The sequence below is a fragment of the Coptis chinensis genome, chromosome 2, assembly GCF_015680905.1.
Source record: "Coptis chinensis isolate HL-2020 chromosome 2, ASM1568090v1, whole genome shotgun sequence".
NCBI classification, from domain to species: Eukaryota; Viridiplantae; Streptophyta; class Magnoliopsida; order Ranunculales; family Ranunculaceae; genus Coptis; species Coptis chinensis.
This window is the reverse complement of record NC_141457.1, coordinates 94,962,518-94,979,499: the sequence shown is the minus strand read 5'-3', so window position 1 is coordinate 94,979,499 and position 16,982 is coordinate 94,962,518. Positions and strand designations below refer to the sequence as shown.

The window sequence follows — 16,982 nt, the reverse complement described above, 5'->3', positions numbered from 1 at the left end:
ATAGTAATTGAAAACATTAAAATCAAACAATAGTAGATTGAATTCTAACATTTTACCTCTTTTTTTACAGCAATTAGATCGTATACGATATCTCAAGAAGAATTCATGTATTCGTTGAAATAAAAAAATTATATGAAATTGTGAAACTCCAAAGAAGATAATGGGAAAATAAATAAAGCTTAAATGTGAAATTTTGGTTTGAATTCATTTTGGGAGGGACAAAAGAGCATCGTGGTTACGATTAAGAGTTTTCTTTTTTCGTGTGCGAAAGAAATTGGCAGTTACTAGGACAGGGATAAAAAAGAGAAATAAGATTTCGTTAGAATACTAAAGTCTGACGTGTCACAAAAATTTGGAGTAATATCAAAAGAAAATTTTGGGATTTCTCAAAAAAAAAAAGGACATTATAGAAAGTAGAAAGTGTCTAGAGCCCAATTTCTAGGATGTTAAAAGCATGAGCACGTACGTCGGTACATATAAAATTTCAAATTTTGAGACGAGGTGAGAGAAACATTCCACTTAACGTATATCGTATCGTAAAAACTTTGATCCATAAGGCCCACATAAAGAAAGCCCATTAAACAAAAAGAAAGCCCAATAACAGCTAACAAGTGTTTATTACGCTAAATCCAAGATTTGGAGTAGCAGAGAAAACAGAAAACGAAACGATGAAGAAAAAGGGGAAGGCTAAATAAAACCTTTACCCACTATAAATAAATAAAACCCCACAACAAATAAAAACTTCCCACTTCCCAGCATCTTCCCAATCCAATTTCCAAAAATTCCAAAACACAGAATGCGATCTTGGTGGTGTTCCAATGGTGGTACTAGTTTACGTTTACTCAATTAATGGGGACAAGTCTGCAGATGACTTGGCAAAAAAACCTACTCCTAAAAAGAAGAAAAAAACCCAACACATCCCCACCTTTAGGTTTAAAAAACCTAGGAAACACCTGTTATCTAAATAGTGTTCTTCAATGCTTATCCTATACTCCACCTCTTGCCAATTACTGTCTAAACAATCACCACTCTTCTCATTGTCCTCAATCCGGTACCGGCAATTGCCCTTTCTGTCTTCTTGAAAAACGGATAATCCGGTCCCTTACTCTAGACTTTTCTATTGACGCCCCTTCTAAGATTTTGAGTTGTATTAATATTTTTCGCCTCACTTTCGTTACGGTAGACAAGAGGATGCACATGAGTTTCTTAGGTTTGTTATTGATGCTTGTCATAATGCTTGTTTGAAAATTAATAAGAATACTAGTATTGTTAGAGGGATTTTTGGTGGTAAATTGAGGAGTCAAGTTAAGTGTTGTGATTGTGGAGCTGAATCGAATAAGACGGATGATATTATGGATATTAGTCTTGATTTGTTTCAAGTTACTTCAGTTAAAGACCTTAATGCAGCGGTATTTTCAACAAGAAGTTTTGAATGGGACTAATAAGTATCATTGTGATAAGTAAGTACAAATCAAATTTGTTATTGTTTATGTATGTGTGTTGTTGGTTTTGTTGATTTTGCGGTGTTGGGTTTTGTTTCAGTTGTGAAAAGTTGGTGGTGGCTAAGAAGCAATTGGCGATACTTAAAGCACCTAATGTACTTGTAATTCAATTGAAGGTAATGGTTAATGATGGTATTTTGGTAATGGTATTAGTAGTTATATTTCAATTGTCGTTTTTTTAGTGGAAGGAGTTCTGGTTTTATAAAGATTTGAAGGAATACATGGTCGGAAGATTGATCAAGCGCATTGCATTCAAGAGGGTTTACTTCTTTCTAATTACATGTGCAAAGAAAGCTAGGTATGTCGACTTTATTTATGTAATTAACTTCCTCTGATATTGAGCGCATCGTTATTTTTTTAGTGAGAATGTTAAGGTTATTATTAACTTCCTCTGATATTGATTGTGATCCTCCTCTTTCATATCCAAGTCCCCTGATATTTCTCATTAACGATTCTTTTCTTTTTTCCACTCTCCCAAAGACTGTTTTGTTCCACATCTTGATCTTATCCTTGACAAACTTGAGTTTCTTGGCGAAGATAATACTCGGTCGGTCTCCTTCCTGATTCTCTGTCCACCACCACTTAAAACTATCCATGAAGGTAGGGTCAGAAAACCACACGAGCTCAAAACGAAAAGGTGATGGTTTTCCAACCCCAGCCTGTTTTACCAAACAAATAGGATGATGATCCGATGTCGTGCTTGGGACCACGAGCTGAATCAAATGTGGTCACTTTAACTCCCACTCAACCGAAACCAGAAATCTGTCCAAAGTAGTCAAAATAGGGTCCTCCTGCTTATTTGACCACATGAACTTGCCTCCAGTAAGAGGGATGTCGACAAGCTCACATCTCCTCACCCAATCATCAAAACAGGTCATACTAGGGGTAATGCGGCTACCCCTTTCTTCTCATGAAAAAATCTAATCACATTAAAATCTCCGCCCACGCACCATGGTAATCCTCTACTGAAAGCAAAAACATCATCCAATTCACCCAAAAAAGGGCCAAGACTCCCTATTCGAAGGCCCATAGACTGCAGTAACTAAACAAGATTCAGATTCACCACCAAACTTGCACACAACAGACATCGAAAAACTGCCTATCAAACTGTTTGAAACCTCCACTTTGTCCTTATCCCGAGAACACAGATGCTGCCCTTCGGTGGGGCTCCCACTGCCGGTAACTCAACCCACTCTATGTTATTCTTGCCCCACACCTCCCCGGCATACCTAATGAGAAAAGCTTTTGTAGTTTAGTCTCTTGAAGGAGTACCATGTTCGGGTCGCTCTTTCTTTATCACCTCCTTTATGCTTGGCCTTTTCCTATCATCTCCCAATCCCCTCACATTCCAATTCAGAATTTTGTGATCCATTAAAACAAACTTTTTTTCCCCCTTCTACTACTTCCCTCTATGATGTCCTCGCCATAATGAATGACTGATGTAAGTCTAAGTAACTCATTTGTCATCCTTTTTCCTTGTTTAACCCCCTCAAGGAGAAGCCTCTGTCCTTCTTATTGCTCTTTCGAACTCCCAGCCCTTTAGATTTTGTCTCATGCCCTGACGATATATGGATAGAACTGCAAATAGATTGTAGCATCTCCAGAACCTCCGTCTCTTTTCCTTCACATGACAACCCCGAAATCCTGATTAGGTCTTCCGTATGCTTAGCATACCATGATGACTTAAGACTCTTCTATCGCCTATTGATTGGATCTATCATGTTAAGCGGTAGCAGTTCCCCAAAACCCCCTATACCCTCCATCAAACTATCACCTCCTTGAGACTCGCCCTCATTCTCCTCTTCCCCTTCTATCACCACTGATATCAAAGAAACCCACATTATCTGCTCTACCCAACTCGCCAAAGGCCAACCCAGATTCATCCTGTTCCTGAGAAAGGATAATGATGCTATTACCGTGTTCCCATTCAATATCCGGTCTCTCTGTTAGGGGCCAGGAGCTAGGTGGTTCTACCATGCGTGAGAAGTTGGGCCCATTCCTATCAGTGAGACCCTGATCTTTATAAAAGCCTTTGGTCACATCAGCAGAAGGTACCTGATGAAAAACACATCCAAAATCAGAAGAGACAAGACTACCAAGACTAATACGATGAGAAAAAGGACTCCCGACATAAGAATGAGAAACAACAGATAAAGGTAGTGCAGGGACAGAAACTCCTGTTTTAAGACTCATAAACTCGTCCGCATCCCTTGGTGAAGGTTTACTAGCCTCGAGGCATTCTCTCTTCTTTTCTCCTTCAGGCTGTCCAACTGTATGCATAAAACGATCCTCTATATTTTCCTGTACTTTCACCATATTCGATCAGCTAAATCATTCAGCTTCTCCTCCAGAAGCTTTCCTAACATGTCCGACTTACATTCCGTACACCCATTATCCTTTTGATTCGAAACATTCCTGTAAACCTCTGCGGTACTACATACATCTCGCAAACTAGCCGGTTTAGCCTTTGTGTGCATTGAGATTATTGCCCGAGCCTCATCCCTGTATAGAGCACTTTGTGGGGAGTCAGGAAGTTCTAAATCTGCCTGACTCAGCACGCCCATCCCCTCATATTCCGGATAGAGATCTCTCCTCAAACCCATAAAACTCCTAATCTCCTCTGATTCAAACTCCTCTCCCCCACACACTGATGTCTCGGCACCGCAAAAACCTCCTCCACATCTTCGTTTAAGATCTTCCTCAGAGTTATACAAAGATTCCCTCCTCTTCATGCTGAGACTGATCCTTTGGAAAGGGGTGACAAGAAACTAGATTGTTTACTGGAGGTGACCAGCCACTGACCTCGTCTTCTCCTATCTGAGACCCTAGATATTTTGCTGGTGGTCTCTCTGTTATCTCGGGTAGATCTTGATGATTAGGAGACCGGAGGATTTGTTTTTCTTTCACAGTCCCGCTGCTCTTCCCCTCTCCCTGAACCAACGCCAAAACTGTTGTAGGAGAGACCCTCCTCTTGGGCTTCGTAAGTCTCAGCACCCAAACCCCTGCCTTGGGCCGCATGAAAGAGACACTCTGCTGTATCTTGTTGCCTGATATTAGTCACTGGGCTTTGTCCAGCATATGGATCCAAATCTATTGCCGTGGGCTGAGCCCGAAAGTCTTTTACCAAGTCAGGTCCACTGTCCCTTAAGGGAGAACCAATATCCACGTGTTATTTCCCCTGCTCGACACACGATCCTCGAGATCACCTCTTCTAGGGTTTGTTGTTCCTCCCTCTTCTTCAACCTCTAAAACAGCCATCAAACTTGTACTCCCTGCCCAGTTTAAAATGTGCTCCGTGGATCCAGATCAATGAAAGCCTTCACGATGGTACCGTCACAGATCTGGGCATATCTTTCCCCCTTGTCTCCACCTCCACAATAATACCCTCTTGATCAGAGACAATGCAAATAACTCTCTTTGCACCCGGAATGTCTTTCCTCAAACTCTCAAAGGTTTTATGATACGACAAATTCAAATGCAGACCACAAACCGCCACATATTTAGTGATTGACTCAGTTCTTGTTGGAGCATTCTGCCTACCTCGAATCGTATCAGCGAAAGTCACTTCCTTTGTAACTTTGGTTAAAGCCAGATTTCGATCCATCCCTCTATCCTCTGCAAGAAGGCCCTGCAGATGCTTTGCTTTACCTACCTGGAAATAAGCCGAAATCAGCACATACTTTCCAGCCTTGTTTTCCTTGCCAAAACGTGTGATGGTCCTTCCTTTGAACGTGTTCTTGAAACCCGACTCGCCTAAAGTCCTGAAAACCTGGACAATCCACACTGCTTCCTCCAGCTTAAAAACGGCACTTGTCTTCCATTTTTGAATGAGTTGGACCCCACCACAGTTTCAAAAACAAAACTCTTTGAATCAATGTTGATGGTGGTCATAACGATCTTCAGACTTTTAGTACTAATCACCTAACATCTTGAAAAAGTTGTTTGCCTGAAAAATTAACTTTGAGAGAGGAGGAGAAAATAATTTGGCCTGGTAGCTCATGAAGCATGCCCTAAAGGAAATAATTTGGGCGTTGTGGAAGGGAATGGAAGGGTCTTTGAGCATGTGGAGAGGGTCAGAGGGATTTAAAGAATTATTCTTGATGCTAAGGAGTTTCTCTTTGATTGGGCATTAGGTGTTCAACTTTTAGGCGATGAAAGTTTCAAAGTTTCATATGTATGTATTTCAGGTTTGCTTTTCCTTAGGTACATGCTATAAGGGAGCAAGTGGTTGGAGTAAACCACCTATCACAATGGTTAGCCGAGCACCTTTTGATGGAAATTATGTGGACTTTGTCGAAGGAGAGGATCGTGAGGGTTTTCCAACAACAAAAAAAAAATGGCAAATCCACGAGATTGTGTTAGGAATAAAAGAGGAGCTTTCTGTTTTGAGGTGTTTTGTGTAATTGGGGTTTATTAGTACCATGAGAAAACATTTTAACAGTGGGGGAGTAAATGGGAGGCCTAGTGTTCTATGAGTCCTAAATGTGTGTAAAATTGTTGTACATATTCTAAATTAATGAAATTGCTCGACTTCTACTGATAAGAAAAAAAGGGAATAGTATATTTTTATGATCGTTTTAGCAGGGTAACAGCAGTTGGTAGTCTGTGTGCTAGTGGATTCTATTAGTATAGGATCTTATAATATTTATAATCCTTACCTTTTGTGACTAGTAATGGCCAGTGGGCAATTAGTATATTGTCTTTGGAATGTATGCATAAGAAAAGAGAGAAAAGGAGGTGGGATTGTGATGTACGCTATGCACTATTACAATCCCTTCATGGAAAAGAGGTCAAGGTATAGGCTGCCCATTAGAATTATTAAGACCGAGTATGGATCTCAGCAATTATTCAGAAGAGATTGTAATATAGTGTATAACTGATACTCCTTTTGGCTCTCATTGTATTAGAATATCTCAAATTGTTTTCTTACTTATTTTGTTTCTTATCATGATTAATTGGATTGTAATCTCATGTTGTTATACAGGATCCATGTCCACAGTATAATCTTTATGGTACCATTGTGCATTCTGGTTATTCACCCGATTCTGGACATTACTATGCATACATCAAGGTATGTTTCTACCTAACATTTTTGAATTCTATAAAGCAATTGAAAGCCATATAAACTTTTGAAAGACAGCGAAAATCCAATTGTGAAAGAGAAAAGGTAAGCCACAGAGAATTCAGGAGGAAAAGATTTTTGTTGGGAAGGAAGAGAGAGAAAAAGGTAAACCATATTTAGAGAATTCATTAGGAAGAAAGAGAGGTTTTCATTTTCATTGTTGGGAAGGAAGAGAATTGAGGAGGATGAAAGATAGGTTCTTTGTGAAGGAAGGAAGAGAGAGAGAAAAGTAGGTTTGTTTCTCATAACCAAGTACTTCTGTGTTCAGAACACCTTTTTCTATTTAAGAGGTTGTTAGATTTTCTTAAAAGTCAGTTCACTCTCAGGCGTTAGATTAACTTTAACATAAAGCAACGGTTGAGATCTTTCTTATCCTTCAAAACTCAATACCTATCAGTATAGCTGTATAGGTCTAATAATGGTCCTGTATTGGGCACCACTGGAATTCGATCGGGCAGCCTCCATTCGAAACCCAACAATAAAGCCCAACAGCAATAGCCCAATACACCCCATCAACGCATACCAGCTACCATTTTTTCAAACTGTTTTAGCCAATATCATCTTAATAACATTTTTGTTGCTTTGTTTTGATATACTAGTGATCTCTTTTTTAATTATATTATATCGACATTGCTATTGCCTCATGTGTACTTTATGTGCTTGCAGGATGCAATGGGTCGGTGGTATTGCTGCAATGATTCCTTTGTATCTATCTCTAATCTACAAGAGGTTGTGTCTGAAAAGGTTTATATTCTTTTCTTTTCCCGTTCTAATCAAAGACCGCAACCAACCAAATCACCCTCCGTTACCACAGGAGTGGAACCTCCGCACTGCAATGACCATGATGCATCATCCTCTGTTACCAATGGCGTGAAGCCTCCATCCTGCAATGGTCATGATGCATCATCCTCTGTTACCAATGGAGTGAAGCCTCCACACTGCAATGGCCATGATCGTCATCCTCTGTTGCCAATGGCTTGCCAAGCCTCAGTATTACAACGGCCATGCTGCGTCATACTCTGTTCCCAATGAAGTGAAGCCTCTACATTCCAATGGGTGTAATGCACCACAAAGCATGAGGAGAGCTGTTCCACCAAAGCCGGTAGTCATGGGATCATATGAACCTGATAATTCCAAGAAGCTCATTCCTACCATATCTAAAAATGATAAAGTTCCTTCAAGTCCGAGAATAAAGTTCAATATCTTGAAGTCTTCTGATTCCAAAGAGCTTCGTCCAAATGGAAATGGCGATAATAACGGGTATGCGGGATATCACATTGACACCAAAAGGGAAAGAGATGAAGAAAATTACAAAAGACATGCCATCAGTAACCAATGTTGCTCATGTGAACGAGTCTCTCGATGCTTTGGATCCTGAACCAATGCCACACGCAAACGGTAAAATTGCAGGTAGTAGTGTCAGACCAATGAAAACTGAGGGGTCTGAAGGTGGTGCGTTTGCTCTTATTGTAGCACAAGACAGAAGGCCTGATTGTGGTGTGATATTACGAAACGCATGCGAGAAAAACTTATCTTTCGTATCTGGATCTAAGAGAAAATTATTGGATGATGAATGTAGCAAGTCTGTGTCACCAGATGTTCATCAGGCTGCGGTTGAGAAAATTGATGGATATGCTCAAGAAAACGGAGTTAAGAAGCAAGAAAGATAGTTTGCTCATTGTCTTTCTATGGATATCCACTTTCCCAGGCTTAGTAATTGTTCCAAATGCACATTAAGGCAATCTAATCTGCTTGTGAGCCAAATAGACGTGGCAAGTAATTTAATTTTGGCTTTTATAAAATAATAAAACATGGGTTTATACTTTATATAGCCTTTTATATGGTGCTCCTAATTTGTAATGGAAGTGGATGGACTCGGTGTTCAGTTAGGAAACTGCCTCTATAAATACAGTTAATACACTAGCTTCTATACCTTCTTGAGACTTTCGAATCACGCATGCATATATAGTTCCATATGCTACACTTTTCATTTTAATGATTACGAAAGCTCTAATTAAAACTACTTTTCAAGGAAAATAAGCCGTTGAGGTGCCTTTTTCTTTTGTTTTGGTTTACTTCATGTATTTTTCTCCTTTGTCCTTCCAAAAGAGTGAAATAGATGGAATTTCCTTTCAATTCTACATTGGTTGCAGACAAAAGACAGAGTGCCAAATCCTGATAAAAAGAACACCCTATCGCCTATGGATTCCACTTTCAACCAAAGTTCCCTCGAACGATCCATCATCAAAATCTCAGCATGGTTACCAAAATTCAAGCTTAAGATGTACATACGCACGAGATAAATTTGCCCACACAATTCCACCAAGTAACCATAAAAGCAAATACTTCGTTATTAAGCTCAGGCTTCTCAAAATTAAAAGTAAGTACTTCGTTTTTCAGCTCAGGCTTCTCAAAGTTTAGCAACCTTACATACATATTCATCTGTATAACCAATGACTTTATTAATGCATTCATATTTGTTTTTGTATTCGTATTTAGTCCATTCTTCATCTCCTAACATACATACTTCAAAATTAAAAGTAAGTACTTCGTTTTTCAGCTCAGGCTTCTCAAAGTTTAGCAACCTTACATACATATTCATCTGTATAACCAATGACTTTATTAATGCATTCATATTTGTTTTTGTATTCGTATTTAGTCCATTCTTCATCTCCTAACATGTCAGAGGGTGACCTAGATGTCAGATTGGAAGGAGATTTCTTCAAAAACACTGCCGGGGGTATTTTCTCAGGGTGTAGTATAACTACAACCCCCCAATGCCAAATTAGTGAAGGAGATAGGGTTTACTTCAGTGACTCTACGCCTATCTCATTTACCAAATCACTCTATACTTTTTATCTTGTTTGTCCAGAGACTAAAACAAGATATCACATGACAGCCAAAACTACAATGGGAAGATTAAAACAGCCAAAACTACGATGGGAAGAGTAAAACAGCCACAAGTTAGATGTGATTTCTTGTTTTAATTCTACATAAGTTATGTGGAGCGCGGAGGTGACCTTGATGGGAAGATTGGGTAAACTTCTTGGCAGGGGTTTTGTCTTGAGAGGGTGCAATATTCTAAGTCTAAACCGTAGCTAAAGCACAACTTCAATGTAACAACCTATCTCCTATATATTGTCACCGATACACAACAAGTCAGCAATTCATCATATTGTCAACCCTTCCAGTACTCCATTTAAAGCAGTAAGGAGAAGAAAGACACAGCAACTAGAACAGATAAAATATTCACTAAACACAAATAACGAGACAAGCAAATCAATAGCGGCAAAAAGAGTCCACTGACAAGATAGGGCTTACTTTAGTGACTCTACACCCATCTTATTTATCAAATCATAGTCTATACTTGTAACATGCTTGTCCAAAGATAAAAACACAGACGAGCACTAAATAATTAAAAAAAAAAAAAAATCCTAGAATAAGAGATCACACCAGACCAAACAGCGTCACAAATTAAATCGCTGGAAAACAACCTCATTGGTACAGTCCCAGTAGCAACTGTTCAATGAGTTCAATAACCTCACATATAAACTACATTACCACGAGATTCCTAAAATAAGAGCTAAGAGCAATATGAAGTAAAACCAAAATCAACAGAAACAAAGAACAGGAAAAAACAGTTATGAAGTAAACCATAAAATAACCTAATCCAAATAACCACGAGTAAATCTTAAAACATGAAAGTCAGAAACATAAGTGTGTAGAGCAGTCAACAGAGTGTCAAAATCATAATAAGAACATATCAACATGACAGCCAAAACTACGATGGGAAAACCCCAACTTGATAACTAACACCTTATAGCTCGTCCTCAAATTCGGAGAGAGGTGTCATTTGCTCCTTCAAGCCCTTCCTCCTACGAATCTCAGACACAAGGGTTGCTGCTTGCGACCCAGCCTCCAAAGGATCTGAGGACATCATGTCCCAGTGATCTAACACACATTGTGCGGTGGAGGCCAGTCCAGATGTTGCAGCTCTGAGTTGACCGGAGAACCCAAATGACTCACGGACTGGCAAGTGCGCTTTGATGTTATATAATGGAGTACCTGGGATCTGCATCTCCTCAAAGACATACCCACGTTTCTGATTCATAACACCACCAATCCAACTAAGTGCGTGCTCTGGGGCCTGGATCTCAACCATGTATACAGGCTCCAACAGCCTTGGCTTGGCAGTCATCTGTGACGCATAGATGGCCTTCCTTGCCATTGAAATGACCTGATCACCACCTCTGTGAATGGCATCAGAATGAAGCACAGCATCACACACCTCAAAGCAAATTCCCCTCATCTCCTCGTCGCTAATGCACCTTCCTTGGAAGCCCACTGGAAACCAGCCACAATCGAGTCCTTAATTTCATTCAAGTACTGAACTCCCCTACACCTGTCAACAACCATATTAGGACCGGTGGTCTCGGGACCAAAACACCAGATCTTCTTTGCAAGATCATTGTCCCAGCCAAACTCTTCAGACAAGATCATTGAGCGAACCTTAGGATCATCCCTTGGACCAATACGTCCATCTTCAATAGCCTCAGCAAGACCATCCTCCAACAGGCGGGCTTCCATATACAAACGGTTGTGCTTATTAGGGGACTTACTCATTACACTGCGGCCAGACTTCCCAAGCACAGTCTCACGGAAGGAAACTACAGGGTCAGATTTAATGATTTCGGCCCCGCCCATGAAATCGTCAACTAAGTCTTTCAAACAAATCTCAACATGAAGCTCTCCTACACCAGCTATAACGTGCTCCCCGGACTCTTCAATTGTACACATAACCAAAGGGTCTGACTTGGCTAGACATTTAAGACCCTCAACAAGCTTCGGCAGGTCTGAGGCAACCTTACATTGCACAGCAACACGAACTACAGGTGAAACTGAAAACTTCATAGCATGGATTGGATGTGCCTCAACTTCCTTCTCATTTGTCAATGTAGTGTTCTTAGTAATGAACTGATCCAACCCAACTAGTCCTACTGTATTACCACAAGGCACATCCTCAACTGATTCCTGCTTCTTCCCCATCCAAATAAGAGTTCTCTAGACACTCTTTGCGTACAAGTCCTTCTGGCCAGGGACGTAGTTAGGACCCATAATCCTCACTTTCGAACCAGTTGAAACTTTTCCAGCAAACACATGCCCAAACGCAAAAAACCTGCCCTTGTCAGATGCAGGAATCATCTTGGACACGTAGAGCATAAGAGGTCCTTCAGGATCACAGTTCCTGATTGCTTCAGCATACTTATCGTGAAGAGGACCCTCGTACAAATTTTCAACACAGTACCTTTGGGCCTTTGAAGGAGAGGGGAGGTGATGTATCATCATTTCCAAAGCAGTGCTAGCAGGGAGCTAGGTATGCATAACACGCTTCATCAAAGCCTTGCCGAAAGTAACTCCTTCTCGTCTGACTTCATGGTTACACCAAGCTTCATCAAAATGGGCCACAGCTTGTCCTTCTGGTCATTCATACAGATATTAATAATCTGCTTGATCGGTTCGTAGCAGAACAGATCGAAGCCTCTCTTGCAGGTAGGAGAACCAGTGCTGTTGGTAGTCCACTTCTTGGTAGCTGGGTCATAAAAGTTATCGCCCCCAGAGCCGTTCCATCATCTTTGATTCGTCAACACCAAACTTAGAGGCATACATCTTTGCAAAATTGGTGAGGGTAAATGCCCAACCATGCAGACCAGCAGAGAAGGCAACATTCCCTTTTTCTGGATAAAACATGACATCACCGAGTACAGGATCTTCATAAGTGGCCATAATAACATTGGCATTCTCTATGACCCTCTGGAATTTCTGATATGCCTCCTCTCCATCAACCTGAAGCTCGAGAAAGCAACGATCCATCTTGTTTAATGTAAATACAGGCCTAATCCTTTCTTCAAGAGCTTGTCGGAGGACGGTTTCAGTTTGAACCCGAACCCCTGAATGCAATCGACTACAACAAGGGCACCATCAGTGATACGGAGGGCAGCAGTTACCTCAGCCGAAAAGTCAGCATGCCCAGGAGAATCAATAAGGTTAATGAGATATTCATTACCAACTCTTGGACCCTTGAAAGCACTGAGAGATTCATCAGACATCTCATAGTAGAGAGAAATACCAGTAGATTTTATTGTAATACCACGCTCTGCTTCATCTGCGCGGGTATCTGTCATTCTAACATCACCAGCAGTTTCCTGAGCAATGATACCAGCCGCCGCAACCAGAGAATCAGTAAGAGTTGATTTTCCATGATCAACATGAGCTATTACACTCATATTCCTAATATTATCCTTCAGGTCCATGATTCGGCGAAGCTCCTCAGCTGTAAACTTCACCATCTCGTTATGCCTTCAGAAAAATTCTCAGTAATCGAATATGACACGTAGGAAACCCTAACCCTAGCCGACTTTTTTTTTTTTTTTTGCTGTGAGAAACCCTAACTATGGGTTTTATAGTTTGAAATCGTTCTGGGTTCGGGTCGGGCAGAACCCGACCCGTTGAGATCATGATACTGGACCCGACCCGTTGGACCTGGACCTGGACTGAGTATGGGGCCTAGCCCAGCTGACTTTCCGATCTTGTCCTCAAGCCAAATATCCTTCTCCTCCATGGCATGAGATGATGTTTGTACGTCCGCCAAGCCTCCGTGATCTCTATAAAGCAATTGAAAGCCATATAAACTTTTGAAAGACAGCGAAAATCCAATTGTGAAAGAGAAAAGGTAAGCCACAGAGAATTCAGGAGGAAAAGATTTTTGTTGGGAAGGAAGAGAGAGAAAAAGGTAAACCATATTTAGAGAATTCATTAGGAAGAAAGAGAGGTTTTTCATTTTCATTGTTGGGAAGGAAGAGAATTGAGGAGGATGAAAGATAGGTTCTTTGTGAAGGAAGGAAGAGAGAGAAAAGTAGGTTTGTTTCTCATAACCAAGTACTTCTGTGTTCAGAACACCTTTTTCTATTTAAGAGGTTGTTAGATTTTCTTAAAAGTCAGTTCACTCTCAGGCGTTAGATTAACTTTAACATAAAGCAACGGTTGAGATCTTTCTTATCCTTCAAAACTCAATACCTATCAGTATAGCTGTATAGGTCTAATAATGGTCCTGTATTGGGCACCACTGGAATTCGATCGGGCAGCCTCCATTCGAAACCCAACAATAAAGCCCAACAGCAATAGCCCAATACACCCCATCAACGCATACCAGCTACCATTTTTTCAAACTGTTTTAGCCAATATCATCTCTCTCGCGGTACTGAACCTACTTTGAATATTGAGTTGTGAATCAACAATGTGAATTGAAATTGGCGACTTCACCCAATTCGTGTTTTTTAAAGTAAACTTCGAATAAATTCGACTTTCACTACTAATTGACTTGTTTGAGATCGTGTTTTTTAAAATAAACTTCGAATAAAATTCAATTGATTGACCTTCACTTCGAGTAAACTTCACCCACTGACTTGTTTGAAATTGTGTTTGGAATAATTGATCGTTTTTAGTCCAAACGACCCGTACCATATCTTTAAGAGAGTCCCCAAACAACCATGTTGACTACCCAAATGACCTAGCCATATCGTCTAGCTAAAAACCCGAGAGCTTTGTTTCAAACGACACGCACAGACCATTCGAGTGTACACTCAAACAACACGGGGGATTCATTATACCAAGACCAGTTGAATTGGTTGTTGGGCCTGGGCTTTAATGACAAACTATTTATCTTGGCTTTTCTAATTGGTCAAACAGTCAAACTGGTATAAACCAGTTACACAGTCAGCTGGCCCAACTTGCCTCGCCTAGCTTACTAACCCTGTTAACTTTCCTCCTCCAAATGGCAAGTTTTCCAGTCGTCATTCTCACACGAACAGATAAACAAATGAATATACAAGCTAGTGAAGTCTTTGTCAAGTCTCTGTCTTTTCTTCATGACACGATGCTTCCCATAACATGGATTGACAACACTAAGCCACCATAAAATTCAAGATAGGCAAGTTTCAAAGAGCCAAAAACAATCTCTTGAGGACAAGATCGAAACAGAAGATCGAAAGAAGGGGAGCCCCCAAGCTTATCAAGAACCTCCTTCTCCAACTCTCGCAGAGGCTCCAAAACAGGAGAAAAAGCATTTTCTTCCCTGCGGTTGTGATCATCTTCAGCATTCCACTGTTGAAGGCTATGACGTAACAACTCCGCACATACAACAGAATTGTAGAGACGCTTCTTTAATCTTTGTAAACTTTCATCAGATGCTTTAATATCTTCAATGAAAGTACAGAAATGGGTCCGAGATCAATGTCTACTGCACAATGAGTAATAAGTTCTCTCCAACAATCAAAAATCCAATTCCAAATACGATGACTTAATTCCTGTTTGAGTATACTCAGATAAGACTCAAAAAAACGACAGTATGGATGCAATTGGGAACTGTACAAGCTAAACCAGTGAAGATATAGTTTCATATCACCCTCGTTAGCTTGTTCAATTGTTCAGTTAGCTGCAAACAAAAGCATCTTATTAACCAGTGCCAGATCAAAGTTTGGAAGATTGGTCGATCCAGAATTCAGCTGATATGGAGTGGTAGGAAATAGAACAGGAAGTAACATCTTTAAAGGAATCAGTGATGGATGTAGTTTATTAAATGAGGAAGTCGATCCAGAATTCAATGAGGAAGTTGACATATGCCCGACACCATTCATAGGTGACCTTTGCATCGTGAGGTCTCCGTTATGGGAACCACTTAACTCATAAGATGCAGACTGAGCCACCAGGAACTCCAAGTACATGCAGTTCTGTCTCACAGAAGCTTCTTTAGAGTGCAAAACGAAATTTCTTAATTTCAGGGGTGTAGGCCACCCTCCTGGAAGAGACAAAGAAAACCTCAAACACGCATCCAACTTGGACAAGTTCGAAGCTGACAAATATGAATTTTTTGCATGTTCCACAGCAGAACTCCCTTCAAACTCGCCCAAAGAAGATAGATAGGTATGCTCCCAACTTAGTTGGAGGCTCCACAGAGGCGTACTTCCATTCATTAGAAGCTACTGGAATAACTGACCCAGCGCGAAAGCTCCAGAAGTGTAATTTGCACACCAAGGTGCACACAAGTGTCTCGTGCAAACTTATGTGCTTCAGTCATCACATCAACCAATACACTCAAGGAGATACCTGAGAGAACTAGGAACCTCTTAACATCATTTATCATTGTTCCCTTCTGTTTATACCCATCTTCACCCTCGTGTAACCAATCTGGCTGCATCATGAATACTTCAACTCCTCTATTGCGCATTGCTCTAGACACTTCACCATACTTTATATTAACTGTGAGGAAAATCCGAAATTTGCATTTCGGGCGTAGAACCATTGGTCTCCCTTCAACAAGCCCACGTTCATTAACAGTGATTGATCCACTTGGCTCCACTAGAGAATTTATTCTATCAAGAACCTAATAAATGAACAACGGGAAAAATAAAGAAAAAGGCGGTCAGTAAAAGGAAAAACAAAAAACAAATAAAACAAAATAGGCTTATCAGCTTACTGTGGGGTTGCACAGATTAGCATTTTCCAGAACAATCCATTCACCACATTCGATAGCTTTTATTAACATCCCGGTGACCCATTCAAACTTTGTTGGGGCTGCCTCTTTCTTCGTATAGTCTAGCAAGTCTTTGAGGCTTTTTTAGAACTTTATTTAGGTCCTTGGCTGACCAAGAAACAGGAAAGTGATACTTCTCCAGACCAAGTTTTAGTTGTTCAACGATAAGAATCAATGGGGCAAGAGAACTGCCTGATCCACTTTTTCAACTATCGGCATATGCTGAAGCAGATGCCGCTGTCAGGTTGCCATACATGCTGGATAACAATTTGAACCATTTGGAGACTAGATCTTTTCGTTCAAGTACTATATCCTCCAATTCCAAACTAAGACTGCAATACTCATCAATGTATCTCTCAACTTGAGTTATGGCCGAGCGGAAACTACGAAAAGCATTGTATTGCTCAGAGCATCCAAGCAACTCAGAAATGTCCGTTGCAGATGAAAGATTTAGTTCGTTGAGCACATTACCAGTCAAATCAGCAAGTAATCTAACCACTGAAGACTTCCCAGATGCTGATGGACCTACCAATATGCACAACCACTGATGCTGCACACAGTGCGCAACAGATTCAAGCTATGACGAATTCCTGGCAATATACTAAGTTGGCTCTTTAAAGTTTCAGATGGTTGGAAACGATTTCTTTCAATAACCGTGTTCCCCACAATCAAGTAACGTGGATTAACCTGCAGTCTTGGGTAAAGGGTTTATGAATGGCTTCACCCCAAAAACCTCTGCATATAGTTTTACAACTTCTTGGCGGTCAGC

The 16,982-nt window shown here is 40.5% G+C and overlaps 1 long non-coding RNA gene and 2 pseudogenes across 2 annotated transcripts; 1 reads left to right on the top strand and 2 right to left on the bottom strand.

The window, feature by feature from the left end:
• The first annotated feature begins 710 nt into the window (after window positions 1-710).
• Window positions 711-7,656, top strand: LOC147519219 (ubiquitin carboxyl-terminal hydrolase 25-like; annotated as a pseudogene). The gene is made up of 4 exons (XR_015213133.1): window positions 711-1,460; window positions 1,543-1,618; window positions 6,487-6,573; window positions 7,291-7,656. The product of XR_015213133.1 is annotated as a ubiquitin carboxyl-terminal hydrolase 25-like (transcript).
• A 2,593-nt stretch (window positions 7,657-10,249) lies between these two features.
• On the bottom strand, window positions 10,250-13,565 carry LOC147519218 (elongation factor 2 pseudogene; annotated as a pseudogene).
• A 1,313-nt stretch (window positions 13,566-14,878) lies between these two features.
• Window positions 14,879-16,291, bottom strand: LOC147519217 (uncharacterized). The gene is made up of 2 exons (XR_015212081.1): window positions 16,157-16,291; window positions 14,879-16,063 (listed from the first exon to the last, which is right to left on the bottom strand). It is a non-coding gene; the product is annotated as an uncharacterized LOC147519217 (long non-coding RNA).
• Between the last annotated feature and the right edge of the window lie 691 nt (window positions 16,292-16,982).